The 14,066-nt window shown below is 43.4% G+C and overlaps 1 long non-coding RNA gene across 1 annotated transcript; it reads left to right on the plus strand.

Annotated features, from left to right (window-relative positions):
* The first annotated feature begins 559 nt into the window (after nt 1-559).
* On the plus strand, nt 560-7,936 carry LOC138473801 (uncharacterized). Its single transcript, XR_011268924.1, has 3 exons — nt 560-891; nt 1,787-1,890; nt 7,726-7,936. It is a non-coding gene; the product is annotated as an uncharacterized lncRNA (long non-coding RNA).
* The last annotated feature ends 6,130 nt before the right edge of the window (nt 7,937-14,066 follow it).

The following is a 14,066-nucleotide window of genomic DNA, read 5'->3' on the forward strand; positions in this document are numbered from 1 at the left end:
ATGTTGGAGGATTGGCTCGAACCCCCAACTTTTCAGAACCCCCAACCTTTCAGGTACAAGTCACAAGGCTTACAGAATGTGCCACTAGCCTGGAAATAAGTGTCCAGCAAGATGTTAAACCAATTAGAGCAAACGACTGTATTCATTAACATGGCAAGATTCATAGACAAAAGTGCACAAACAAGATCATTTACAGTTTATAGAAAGGAGAAGTGCTGGAAATATGATTGGGTGGTGGTTGAGGGGGCGTGTTGGGGGAGGGGCAGTAATTAGTTTGCTGGGATGGGGTAGTCCCTTTTTTATGTTGTTGGTCGTCCCGGGTTTTCTTTTTGGAAATCTGGTCACCCTAGGTTGGGGGCAGTGGGGTATACAGTCAAAAAGTCCACCAGCGGGGCTTTATAGGACTATCCCGCTCAGTTAAAAAAAAATCAAAATAGTCCAGTCCATCCATTACTTTGAACGCCACTATGCACAAAAGACTTTATTTTGCTAACATGGCTGTCACCTGGTAAAGAACACTTGCTCTGAAACAGAACCCGAAAGCAGCGTGTACAGGCCATTGTAAAAATAAGCATCACTGTAATGTCTTCTGTCCCGTCACAGCACTGGTGCTAGTTAAGCAATGAACCCTGATTAGTGGGTCTTTACCTGGCCAGGTAATGCCCCAGTAAGTTTGAAGCCTGAGCTTTAGCCCCATGGCATTACGTGCCCTGGTAAAGCCTCCGGCTAGAGGGACTTATCGCTATTAGCATCCTGGTACAATGTGTTTGCCGTTTCTCAACTTACAATGCAAGATGGCCACCATGGATAAGCGAGAAAGGAACTACTACATTGCTGTGACGGAGCTGCGCCGGGAACACTGAATATTCTCGGCACCCGCGAGGTACAAAGGTGCGCAAAGGGGAGTGGGGATCGGTGGGGGATGTGGAAATTGGGGTTGGGGTGGGGTGAAGGAGGGCAAAGGCGACACTGGGGCACACTTACCCGATTCCCAGGAAAGGGAAGCTGGCAGCCTCCCGCTTCTGAGGAGGCTCGGAGCAGGGTTTTTATCATGTGGTAAAGTCCCCCGTTCTGAGCCTCCTATTTGGCTGGAAGGGCGCCACATCCACTCCCGCCTTGTACTAATACAGCCTTATAGACTGAGGGAGGGGCCATAACTTGGTGGTGGTTCATTATTCCAAGCGATAATGACCCTCCGGAGGTCTATATGGCTACTAGCACATATTGGTAGTAGCATTACACGGTTTGGAGTTTTGTTGGTGAAAAAACATAAGTTTAACAATGAGTAAAGAAAATAGACAACTATCTTAGCAAATTAAATGCAGTCAATTTTGAAGTTTTAGAAAAAACGATCTTCATTAGTTATGCATTTTCATTGCAACCTGCTTAAACTAGAGCGTGTGTAACATGAGTATGTACCAGATGTAAAAAAGTACACAGGTTCTCAAAAGAAAGTGGAACGATTTTCCCATGTTTTTGCTTTCTCTTTGGTGTTTTTTTTAAATAGGGTGCTGCGTGGGGAAAAATGATCCTCACTCAGTGGGAGTGTCTTGCTGAAAGAAATCTTTCCTGAAAATTACATTGTTGTTACCCTGTCTGCTTTTGAAGACAGTCAATACCAGTAGTTATTGACTACACTCCAAACATTCTGATTGAGTGAGTGGAAGTCAATAACGATCTTCATGTGCTAATACACATTGTTACCTGTAAAGAAAAAACGAATTTGCTCGCTCCAGGGCTTGAATGTGTGTGTGTGTGTTTAATTGTTTCGTTTCTGTTTAAGCAGCCCTTGGCTTAAGAGGGAAGGGTTGGCGGTGATCACATGCAGAGAGTCTGTCCCAAAACACCAGCGCACCAGCCTTGGAGTCTTTGATGCTGCTGATCCACCAGGTAAACACCCAACCAGAAAAATTGCCAGTTTGCACCTGGGACATGGCGCTAACGAGTCATGAAACGATACTTGGGCGGTGGGGGGATAAGAGAAGTGTCTTGCAGGGACTAAGAAGCAGCTAAACAACTTTTATAGAGGTGTAGCCTATCTTACTGTCCATTTTTTGGTCCATTAACAACATTTCCCTGGCATGAATGAGAGACAAATCTATAAAAAAAAAATATGAGAACTGAATATGATAGAATTAACCAGTAGTGAAGAAAATCTACTTATATTAAAAATCTTATCAACACAGGCAAATGCAAGTCTATCTCCTTCTAAGATAGCACATGGTGTTAAGGAGCCTGCTGCAAGATAAACTTGTACCATGCAGGTCAGATGATTTTCCCACCAATGTCAGATACCTCCAGGGGGGAACCTCATGCCCACTGAAGGAGGCTGATAAGGGACGTCACAGCTCCCTCCACCAAAACAGAAGAGTTGTGGTCCCACTCTCACCTTTCAAGCTCATCCCCCAAAACTGAAAAAATATACTCTCCAGTTTGCTGCTCATGAAAAATAAGAACACATTGAAAATGTCTTTGCTCAGAAAGGTGAAAGGTACACTTTACAAAAGCAAAGGGTTATCTCCTGGCAATATGCTGCAACGATCAGCAAGTCGTTAATGTCTGGATACGTCTCCTTTTGTGTTTAAATATATACAGCCCATGAAGGTCAAACACTGGTGGAGGCAGCATTGTGTCAGGAGAGAAGGCCCGGGGTAGAAAGGAGAAGTGCTACAGCAAACTTAAAGCCCTAAAATCCACATTACATGAAATGCTCCTCTGAAGCTCCCATCACAGAATATTTCCGAGGATACTGACTACCCCGTCAATTTAATTCACACAGAGATCAAATTGTAAAGCCGGTGGCATCATTCCATAAACAGCATAGAGCAACCTTTGGGTCTCCAGATGTTTTGAACTAAACACCCACCAGCCCTAGCCATCATAGTCGATAGTAAGAGATCGTGGGAGTCGTACTCCAAACATCTAAGCCAAAGGGTGCTGATCCCTGACATACAGGCAAAAGAAGTGGCATCACACAAGCTTTTAATCGGCCACCCCCATGACATCACAGGGAATGACACCACACGACCATAGTAATGAAAGAGGGGCCACTGTGTAGCTATTTTAAACAATCCTTATTAAAACTCCAGGCTGCAGTGTGTGCATAACTGATTCGACCAAATGGCAAAAAAATTAAGCGAAAGACAAACTTTTTTAAAGATCGCTAATTAGATTGGTTAAATCCCAAGGATTGAAAAGCAGTGCTCATGGGGTTGGAAACAGCAACGCAGGGGGGTGAGCTCTACTGCTGGTTACCTGCAAATGAAAAACGGCAAAAATTGTCCAGAGAAAAATATTTATAACAATGTATCAAAATTTATTTAGAGTGATACAAAAATGTTTGTATCACTCTAAATACATTTTGATACATTGTTATAAATATTTTTCTCTGGACATTTTTTCTGTTTTTCATGTTATCATAATACTCTGGTTTAGAGGTTAGAGTTTTTCCTGCGTCTTTCAGTTTTTGTACCTGCAAATGAAGCCCTCTGTGTTAGAAAAATAACCAGCATATACTATAAATAATGTTTATTTCTGAACATGTTTATTGCGGACGACTACGGAAACAGAAATCCCATTACTATGCAGATAGGAGACATCGAATCACCGCATTGTAATTCTGTAAATACACAGACACCGCTTTCTCCTGCGCTTAAAAACACTGTGTTGACTAAAACAAGCATTGACAAAGCCAACCGTTTGTCTTTTGTTTATCGAAAATATTAAACATACGAAAAACAGATGAATTTGTGGAACCACAGCAAAATGTCATAATGTTCCTGATCGATACATTTAATCGTTCTTGTGCCCAAGGACTGGAGGGGATGGCAGCATACTTACTCCAGCCAACTCAGTTTGGTCTTCGATTTTCGACCAATATTGAATTCCTGTATATTAAGTTTAGTAACAGCACATTCCTGGAGAAGAGGAACCACTGTTCCAGTATATAAAAAGGGTCTGCGGACTGCTCTAATTGCAGGATGATTACACTACTTTACTCCATTGATAATTCCAAACTTTGCCCGGCATGTGGACATTCCAACATGCCCATAGAACAAACCTGCTTCTGAAAAAAACAATTCACGACTGGCAATTTAGGGGCCCTTCCAATTTAGGGGCCCTTCCAAAAACATATCCATGGGAATTCTCAACTTGTACGTACTTTCATGGGCATTTCACGGTAGTTGACTTACTAAATAGGAACACACTGCAGCTTAAGCTATCCAAATTGTGAATGTCCCCTACTGTGCTGCAGACATTTATTCAACTTCACACTGACATCTAAGTGAAAGTTAATCTATGGGCATTAGGTCATGTGCCCAAAAAAACACACATAGAAGAGACTAAAACAAAAACGTATTCACGCTTTTCTATTATTTGCCGTGGGTAGGGCCAATTTCATAAAGGTCGTAGAGTCATTGTAAGCATTTCCTCAATGAAACTCTGAAAATAATGTCATACACAGATGTTAAGATGGATTTCCAAACTCTGAGGTTTAGGAGGCCGCTCTAGAAGTTTAGTGGAACAGGGGAACCTTCTGGACAAACCAGACCAATCTACAGTAGCTTGGAAGGCGGTCAAGACTAAGGGGTGAGAGTGATCCGAAGCCCACAACGAGCACACATAATAAAACTCCACAGATTACCTTTAGACAGATGTAAATCAAAAATACATGCGTTATATGCCTTTATAACTAAACACAAATAAACCACAGTAATAATAAAATAGATATCAAACACACTTTTCACTATGTAACATATATACAGAATGTGTTTAGCCTAATGCTGATGAAAGGGAAGAAAATAGCCACAACCTGCAACAGAAGAGGTTAGTTCAACACAGATAACGCATTAGGCAGTTCTTCGAAGTCAATCCCTATTTTATGCAGTCCAGCCCTAAGAAGTGAGGAGCTTTATGCTCAAAGTACAGCAGTGCGTTTACAACGCTCCGTCGTGCGTAAAGTGAAAAGTGGGTTCTCTTCAGGGAGCTGTAGCCAGGGGTCAAGTCCTAAAAAAATAGTGGAGGGACTCATTAACATAGCAATTGAATGTGGTGTCACCAGAAATTAGCATATGAAGGTGCCCTCTGAAAAAAGTGGCAGGATTTCTGAAAAAAAGTGGGGGGACTCCGTCCACCTGTGTGTACCCTCGACTTGAGCCCTGGCTGTAACTGTTCAGGAAGGGGGTTGAGGCGATGAAAAATAAAGTCCTACTCCCCGTGGAAGGTCTACCCATGCAGATAGAGCAGCTTTCGGAGTTCCGGAATAGCTGGGGAGCGCAGGCTAGCCCAGCTAAGGTGAGTATCTTTTCAGGTATTCTCGTGTGTAAAAATAGATGGATGTGCCAGGGAGCCACCGGTAACTGATGCAAGTACTTACCAACCATCAACACAGTTTGGACCAAACTTTGTCAGTCTAGTCCACTTCGCTAGTAGGTGTCGCCCCTGCAGTTACAGGACGCTCTGGCTCTCAGCGGCTGAGGGACAGGATGATCGTCCGTGCCGGGACAGTAGCCTTTTCTCAGCTTGCGAAGAAAGGAGAAGAGTAGGTCTGGTGCAGCACGTCTCAGGACACGGGGGGCGCAGGTCTGCAGGCACTTACAGTGAAGTCACCACAGCAGGGCAACACAGGGACCGCAGATGCTCACGGCGTGGCGCACTCTCATAAATCATGACCCAGAGGAGCTAGGACAACAGGGCCCAGGACCACAAGCAAGCGATTCCCAAAGTTTCGAGTCTCAAGTCGGGACAGCAGCGCTCCTATATGATACCCCGTGTTCAAGCTGGTCAGTTCGCTGGTGGCCCAGGAACACATTCAAAGATGCTCTTTGCAAGGGTAAGCAGGAGGTGCCGAGAGTAGTTGGTCTCACTACTCCAAAGGTTCTAAGCACCCTTGCAGGCCTTCTTGGTACAATAGAAAGGCAGGGTCCAACGGGACAACAGCAGGGTCTGGGTGCCAAACCTTCCAGCATGTCTCTGGCAGTTCCACAAGTCTGCTCTTTCGTTCAGGATACTTGGCTCCTTCTGTAGTTCGGAGTGAACTTCAGGTGATCAACCTGGAATGGATGTAGAGCCCCTTCTCTTATCCAAGATTGTTTTTTTTTTGCGCTCAAATCTAGGGTAACCAGTAGAAGATCTGCTCTCGTGCATGCACCACAGGCGTGGGCCAATGGTGGCCCCTGGTGGTTCCAGTCATTCAGGCCTACCGGGAATACTGGCACCAGTAGTCTGGATTGGGACCAGACAGTTCTAACCCTCTTCCTGGGCACTAGCACACGTGACATGTAGGAGCCTGTGAAAGATGCGAATTTCGCGGGAGGCTGCATGCCCAAATAAGGAATACCCAGGTCTCTCGACCTGGGGGAAGGCAAAGGGACAAAATGGCCAAAGGACAGAACAAAAGACTTTGTAGCACGTCCATTTTTGGCACTGGCCACAGTCTTGGGCCCAACGCGGTAAACGCGGTATGTCCATACAAATGAAGTAAAAATACTTTAAAAGTAAACCGCCGCCACCAGTTTGTCATAGGCACACTTGTACAAACAACAACAAATATTTAGAGGGTGGCTAGGGCCATAAAACAAGAGGGAACCTATGTGCGGCACTGTAAGGCGCATGGATAACAAGTTACCAAGAAATGACACCATAGTTGAAGACTAAGGAAAACATAGTTTTCCAGTACTGACAGAGTGTTAGTTTCCCCATAACAAATGAGCAAAAGCCCAGGGGAGTGCAGCTGAAATCTGTGCTCCACTTGTAAAAGTCAGGATAGGTAAGCCAAACAATAGCAAAAAATTTGGGGGGTCCATAAATGGAGGGAAAATAGCACCTAAGAGAAATCTTTCCTAACAACAGACAACATTGTCCCTCAAGACCAAAGACTAGTGGGAATTGAAACTTCCCTTAAAAGTACCTTCACAATATTGCTCCGCAAACCTATTAAAAATTAATCTCAATAAAACAAAGGTAATGGCCTTCTCTAAACTGTCTAAATACAGTTGATTCAAAGAAAATACCGGAAGTTAATGGCTATTGCTATCTAGGACTAAGGGTCAACAAAACCTTAACTTCCATTAATCCAAAACACGTGTGCAGGCAAGACTGTGCTGTGCAGAGAATACCTAAGGCTCACCAAGGGTCTGCTACTCCTAGGTATATACCACCCTATAATATGGGATAACTAAGCTATATAACCTATAACCTCCCCTTCCACCAACCTCTGTTCACCCCCAAAAGACTTGTACAGTGGTCTGTTGCTTCCTACACGCACACATGCTCTCACAAACACAAACACTCTCTCTCACACACACATGCACACTCTCTCTAGCTCTTACACGCTCTCTCTCATCAAAACATGTGTGAATTCATTAACTTTCATTTCCTTAGTGTTGAACGGTGGTCACCAAAATGATTTATCACTTTAGAGCAATGAGTAAGCAAGATATGGATAAAGCTACAGCAAATTCACAATCCTATGCCAATCCAGGATGTTTTCCGAGAATTTGGGTTGAATAGTCTGAGTTACTGAGGAAGGAAGAATAGCTCAGGGGCAGCCTATGTTCCTATCTCTTATTGTTCGAAAGGTCGTACACATTTCTATATCACCCTTACTTGAAAATTGCACTGTCAGTACTTTACTCACAAAGATACTTTTTATAGTATAGTACAAACAAGATAAATGCAAATATTGGATTCATTCAACAAACCTTTTCTGTATTTGTTCCACAGATGGTACAGGGTTGTGGTCTATCGAGCGTGCACATGGTGAATTCATGGAGGATTCTGCATTCGACGAATAATAACTGCCTCTGTGGTTCGAGACATTCGAGAAGAATTCCCTAGTGACTCAGACACTACAAACACACACAGGATTTATGCGGACATTACCTCAACCACAGCAGTATAATTTGTAGTTTGTATATACCATCAACCTTTTCTAAAAAAGAACAAGCATTTTACTACAATATTGAACTTTCAATAAATAAATATATGTATAAATTAATTTTGCATTGGATTTTTTCAAATTTTAACAACAACATACATCAAGGCACATACAATGCAGTGAAAATAAAAAATAATCTGTACTTGCATTAAAAGGGTGATTGCAAATCATACTCTTCATTTATTCACATGTTACTTTTTGTCTTCATGCACTTTATATTAGAATACATTATATTTCTGAATAAACAACTCTTTCAATAAAAGTTAACAATATTTACAATTTTACTGTCATAATAAATCACATCAATGTGGTGATATGACAAGTGAATAAAAGTAATTTCCAAGTCACCAACACCTCCAAGTATAGTATATCATTCTGACAATATCATAATGTAACTAAAGCATTATCTCTTATCATATTTTATTTTTGGGCCAGCAGGTTCAGCACAGTGTAAGTGAATGTACAACTGAACGTGTTCTAGCATCTGTCGACAATTGCCCACCTAGGACCTGTTTTATCCATACTCCCCTTCCCTGCTTTGAACATATCTCTGTGTCCTTTGACTAGGTTCTGGGCCTTTTGCACTCGCCTCATCCACATCCATGCCCCATTCTTTTCTCAATGGCAGTCACCTCTGACTGTGCGCTCTCGAGAGGGCTATATGGATGCAAATGCACGAGTTGCCAAGTCCAAGGAGTCCTTCCTCTAGGGACCACTGTCCACATGGCTACCACAGACCTAGTGTCTCCATATCACCCTTTGAAGACCCCATCCCTGCAATCAACATATCTCTGTGTCCTTTGTCAAGGTTCTGGGCCTTTTGCACCCACCTCATCCACATCCAACTCACTGCCATTCGTTAAAAGGCAGTTGTCACCTGGGACCGATCACTTGCAAGGGGGCTGGGTGGATGAGCAATCACAAGGTGCCGAATACCATGTACAAGTCAAAGGAGTCCCGCCTCTAGGGACCATTCTCCATATGGCCACCGCAGACCCGGTGTCTCCACGCTACCATTTGAAGAGCCCATCCCTGCAATCTACATATCTCTGTGTCCTTTGAGTAGGTTCTGGGCCCATTGTGCTCGCTTCATCCACATTCATACCTCCTCTGGTATCAAAGGCAGTACACACCTGTGACTGTGAGCTCACAAGGGAACTGGGTGGATCAGAACACACAAGGTGCCGAATACCATGTACAAGTGAAAGGAGTCTTGCCTCTAGGGACCATTATCCACAAGGCCAACACAGTCCTGGTGTCTCCCTACTCCCCTTTGAAGACCCAGTCCCTGCGATGAACATATCTATGTGACCATTAACAAGACCCTCCTTCATCCTTATACATCCACACCCTTAACAAAGGCAGTAATCACATGAGACCATGCTCTAGCAATAGTTGGTTGTGGGTACCCACATTCTTCTTTGAAATTTGATGTCAGCATACCCTCACTGTCATCAATCTTTAAACATACCCAAATATGGCTATGTTATAACATCACACCCCTAAAAAAAAGACAAACTAAATTTAGGGGTAGCTTGTTCACACAAAAAAAATCACATACACACCCACTTTTCTAAGCGTTTACTCATTCAAACTTAGCAAATAAAATGTATGTTGTCACCTACGGATGTCATCATCATGCCGCTTCTTATCCTTTTTTCTGAATCGCCTTGTTGAAGCTTTCCTATTACAGGTAATAGAACTCTTGGTTATTACAGTGTCCTCGTGTTCAACATGGTACTTTGATAGTGCATTTCACTCAATTTCCATCCAATTTCTATGTTCATGTATTTGAATGACTTCACCATTATCAACCTTTCTAAGTATTATTATCTCTTGAATTGCCACATCACATGACAGTTTATTTAAAAAAAATGTAATCTTTTGATCGTCCCTCTTTTCTTTCGGTGGCCCCAAGGATGATCAATGTACCAGTAATACATTTCTTCGTGTGACAGACTATTGACTTAAAGGTACTTTGTTCGCCTGTCTGGTCAGAGTATGCTACAGGTTAGTTACCAAACTGTACAGAACTTTGTATTTGCAAGATTTTTGTTGGTTGAAAGTAATCACTGTCATACATTATTCATTTAGTTTTCTAATAACTTGTTCTAGATCTTCCTGATAATCAAACAATGCCTTAATGTATCATATTAGGGTGCCCTAATATCAGCCATGTCAAAACTTTGGGTACAGTTATGCATATTTTCCCAAAGGATCTGTCGTTGATAAGAATATGGTTGTTTAATTGTGGAGTTCCAGTATCTGAGATTGACAGCAGATCATGGATGTCTCGGAGGACTTGAGGGGCAGTCGATTCCACGTCTGCAGCATGCACTTCTCAGAAGATATGCACAAACCATCAAAATTCACAAAAAAGCATTGCGCAGACTCCTTTGCAAATGACTTCCCAATGCTGACAGGATGGGATTCTCTGGAATTGGTTTACCTCCTACCTCTCAGGGAGACACCAGGCTTTTCAAATGAACTTGTAGTGTTCTAACTGACTCCAGGTCTCCTGTGGAGTCCCCAAAGGATCCATCTGCACTAGAGATAAATGATCGACTAGCCACACAGAATCTGGACCTGCTATGCATCACCGAAACCTGGCTCAATGATGCCTCCTGCCCAGCCATCACACTTGCCCTACCCCCAGGCTCCACCATCCTTAGGCAAACTAGATCTGATAAGGCGGGAGGGGGTGTCGCCCTTATCCACAAAGATGCACTGTCCATTAGATTAGCAGACCACAGCACATGGAGTGGTAATGCGGATATCCTATCAGTCAAGCTCACGCTCTCCCCCTATAATCTTATCAATATCCACATCCTATACAGACCGCCCGGACTACCAGCAGACTTGCAAGAACACCTCTCCCACCGGCTCAGTAACAACATTAAAAAATCCTCCAAAATCCTTCTACTAGGAGACCTAAACTTAGGTTTCAATGATCCAAAGGATAAACCCGCCACAACTCTAGCTAAATAACTCACAGACCTAGGATTCTCCCAAAGAGTCCTCACCCCCACTTACTCCAAAGGCCGAACCCTCGATTGGGTCCTGGATCACAACTGCGCCTCCAACATTATCTCGAACTCCGCTCTGCCATGGACGGACCACACGTGCATTGAATTCCTCATTCCCAACAACCCCAGACCTAAAACCCTAACACACGCACCACCCGCCATAACAAGAAGTTCTAAAAAACTCAATGCAGTCAACCTGTGACCCTACCTCAAAAACCCCTGCCTAGCACCTCCCTTCTCCCAGGACCTCAATATACTCTCAGCCATCTTTAATGATACCCTCACAAATGCCATAGATTCTATAGCCCCACTTGAAAGCAAGAAAGCAGAAAAATAATTTCACTGCAACTCCTGGTTCTCGGACGAACTCCAAACCCTCTGAGCACAGAAGCGCCATGCACTAAAAAACTGGCAAACAGATCCCAGTGACCTAAATAAGAGCATCTTCAAACAGGTAGCCCTCCAATACAAAAAAGCTATCTTAACAGCAAAATCTAACTCCTTCAATGATAGGATCTACAAGGCCAATTCCCAAGCCAAATAATTATTTGCATCTTCAATGAACAAGTCACACCCCCGGCTACCACAGACGAGATAACTAAAGACAAAGCCTGGTGCGCTATCATTCAGACCTCCATGCTCAACAAAATAAAACTCCTCCAGAATAAAATACAAATCCACTGTCAGGCCCTCCCAAACCTAAAGGCCAACCGCCCTACACAAGACAAGTGTAACAATTTTAATCATACACAATTCGCTTTCAGAGATGTCACTGAACATGAGGTCCTTAACCTCATCAAAAATCTCAAACCATCTCTCTGCAAAGCAGACATCTGCCCTCCCAAAATCATCAAGGAATGTGCTAATGACCTAGCTACCTTGATTACTGCCTTCATTAACGCTTCATTCCAAACAGGAACTGTCCCAAATAATATCAAGGAAGCCTGGGTGCGGCCACTTCTAAAAAAAGCCACACTTGACCCAGCGCAACCCAACAACTACAGACCGATAACACCAGTCCCTTTCCTCCTGAAAATTCTGGACAAAGCAGCTCACAACCAGATCCAATCATACATAGAAGCTAATTCCATACTAGGCAAAAGGCAATCTGGCTTCCGGGTCGGCCATGGAACTGAATCTGCCTTATAAGACCTAAAAAATCAAATCACACAAATCATGAACAAAGGCAAACCGACCCTACTCCTCCTTCTCGATCTATCAGCTGCCTTTGACCTGGTAGATCACCAAACACTTACCAACCACGTCACTCATGCAGCCCATTTCTCCAAACAAGCAGCATCCTGGATCACTTCCTTCCATGAAGAAAGAGCCATGAAGGTCTACTCCGACACGGCAAACGCAGATCCTACTACTATAAATTACAGTGTCCCCCAAGATCCTTGTACGGCCCCTACCCTCTATAACCTCTTCACTAAACCCCTTTTCGACTTACTTGACTCCATCGGCATGGCATATACCACCTATGCAGGTGACACTCAAGTACTCATACCTCTAACTGGACTCTACCACCAAGATGCCACTAAACTGAACAATATCTATGCTACAATCCAAGCATGGATGGCGGTCAATGGCCTCTGTCTCATCGGAGAGAAAACTGAAATTCTCATTCTTGGGCAAAAAAACACAATAACGAAGCTTAGCCCCCAATACGCCAATTTCAACATAGACAACTCAACCATATCTGTATCATCCTCCGTCAAGACCCTAGATGTTCACATTGACGCTAACCTATCAATGAACAAACAAGTCAGCGCCATAGCCTCTGCATCAGCATTCAGCACCAAACTCATCAATGCCATCAAACCCTACCTATCCACCCCAACTGTGTGGCCATAACTAGAGCAACTATAGGCGCGAAACTCGACTACTGTAACGCTCTCCTAGCTGGTACCTCTGCCAAAAACATCCACAGACTGCAAATCACACAAAACAACGCCCTCAGAGCCGCTATGAGCATCCCCAGTAGGGACCATATATCTCATGCCAGACGCACAGCACGGTGGCTTCAGGTCAAAGACCAAATTACGCTGAAAAACCTTACCATCACACACAGATGCATCAACAACACTGCTCCCACATACCTATCTGAAGCAATCTCAAGGACCACCTCCACCCGCCCTACCAGAGCTCAGCACACCAACCAGCTACACATACCACGCATCAAGAGAGCTACTGCTGGAGCGCTAGGCTTCTCCTATATTGCACCACAACTCTGGAACTCTCTCCCTGCCACCCTTAGAGCTGAAACATCCATCTCTGCCTTCCGCAACAACCTCAAGTCCACATTCCTCAACTAGTAGCACGACTGCCTCCTCTACCCATGCCATGTATATTGTAATATTGTATATAATAGTTGGAATACAATCGGAGATGTAATATAACTTTATTGTAACTTTATATATGTACTGCTCATGACTATGTAACTAAGCCTGTACTGTAACAAGTGCCACAATGTCTTCGGGCTGATGTGTGCTTTATAAATGTTAATAAAACAAAACAGACAAACAAAACAAAACAAACATCCTTTCATCAATCTTTTTAACCTTTACACAAAGCCTTTGGGCACTCTACTCAAAGATCCCAATGTAGCCATCCACCAATATGCGGACAATACTGGTTGCACACACTCCTCGTGCAGCAAACCGACCAACCAGTTTGAATCAAAATTTGTCCGCAAAGAGATGACCCTCAAACAATCCTTCTCTTGTCATGCACCCACCCTCTGGAACTCAATCCCGGTGTCAGCTCGGAAATGTCCCCACAATTCTCCTATTTGACAAATCTCTTGAAACATGGCTCTTTGAACAAAACCTGACCAAGGGCTAATTCCAATAGACGTACATACTGATGCACAGACCTCACAGTACTGAGCTACTGTTAAAAGATGGCAGCCCAAATGCTGGCTGCCCACAATCTGTACAGTATAAAATTAGAAAATAAAAGGCTTTTCCAACTGTATTTCAGCACACACTGAGTCAGGTGAGTAGTGAAAGTTGAAAAATTAATATATGTGCATATATACACAGTTGTATACATATACATTTTGAAAAGATTATCACACAATGTATTGATCTTGAGTG

This window comes from Ambystoma mexicanum, chromosome 8 (genome assembly GCF_040938575.1).
Source record: "Ambystoma mexicanum isolate Mex_15411 chromosome 8, UKY_AmexF1_1, whole genome shotgun sequence".
Classification (NCBI taxonomy): domain Eukaryota; kingdom Metazoa; phylum Chordata; class Amphibia; order Caudata; family Ambystomatidae; genus Ambystoma; species Ambystoma mexicanum.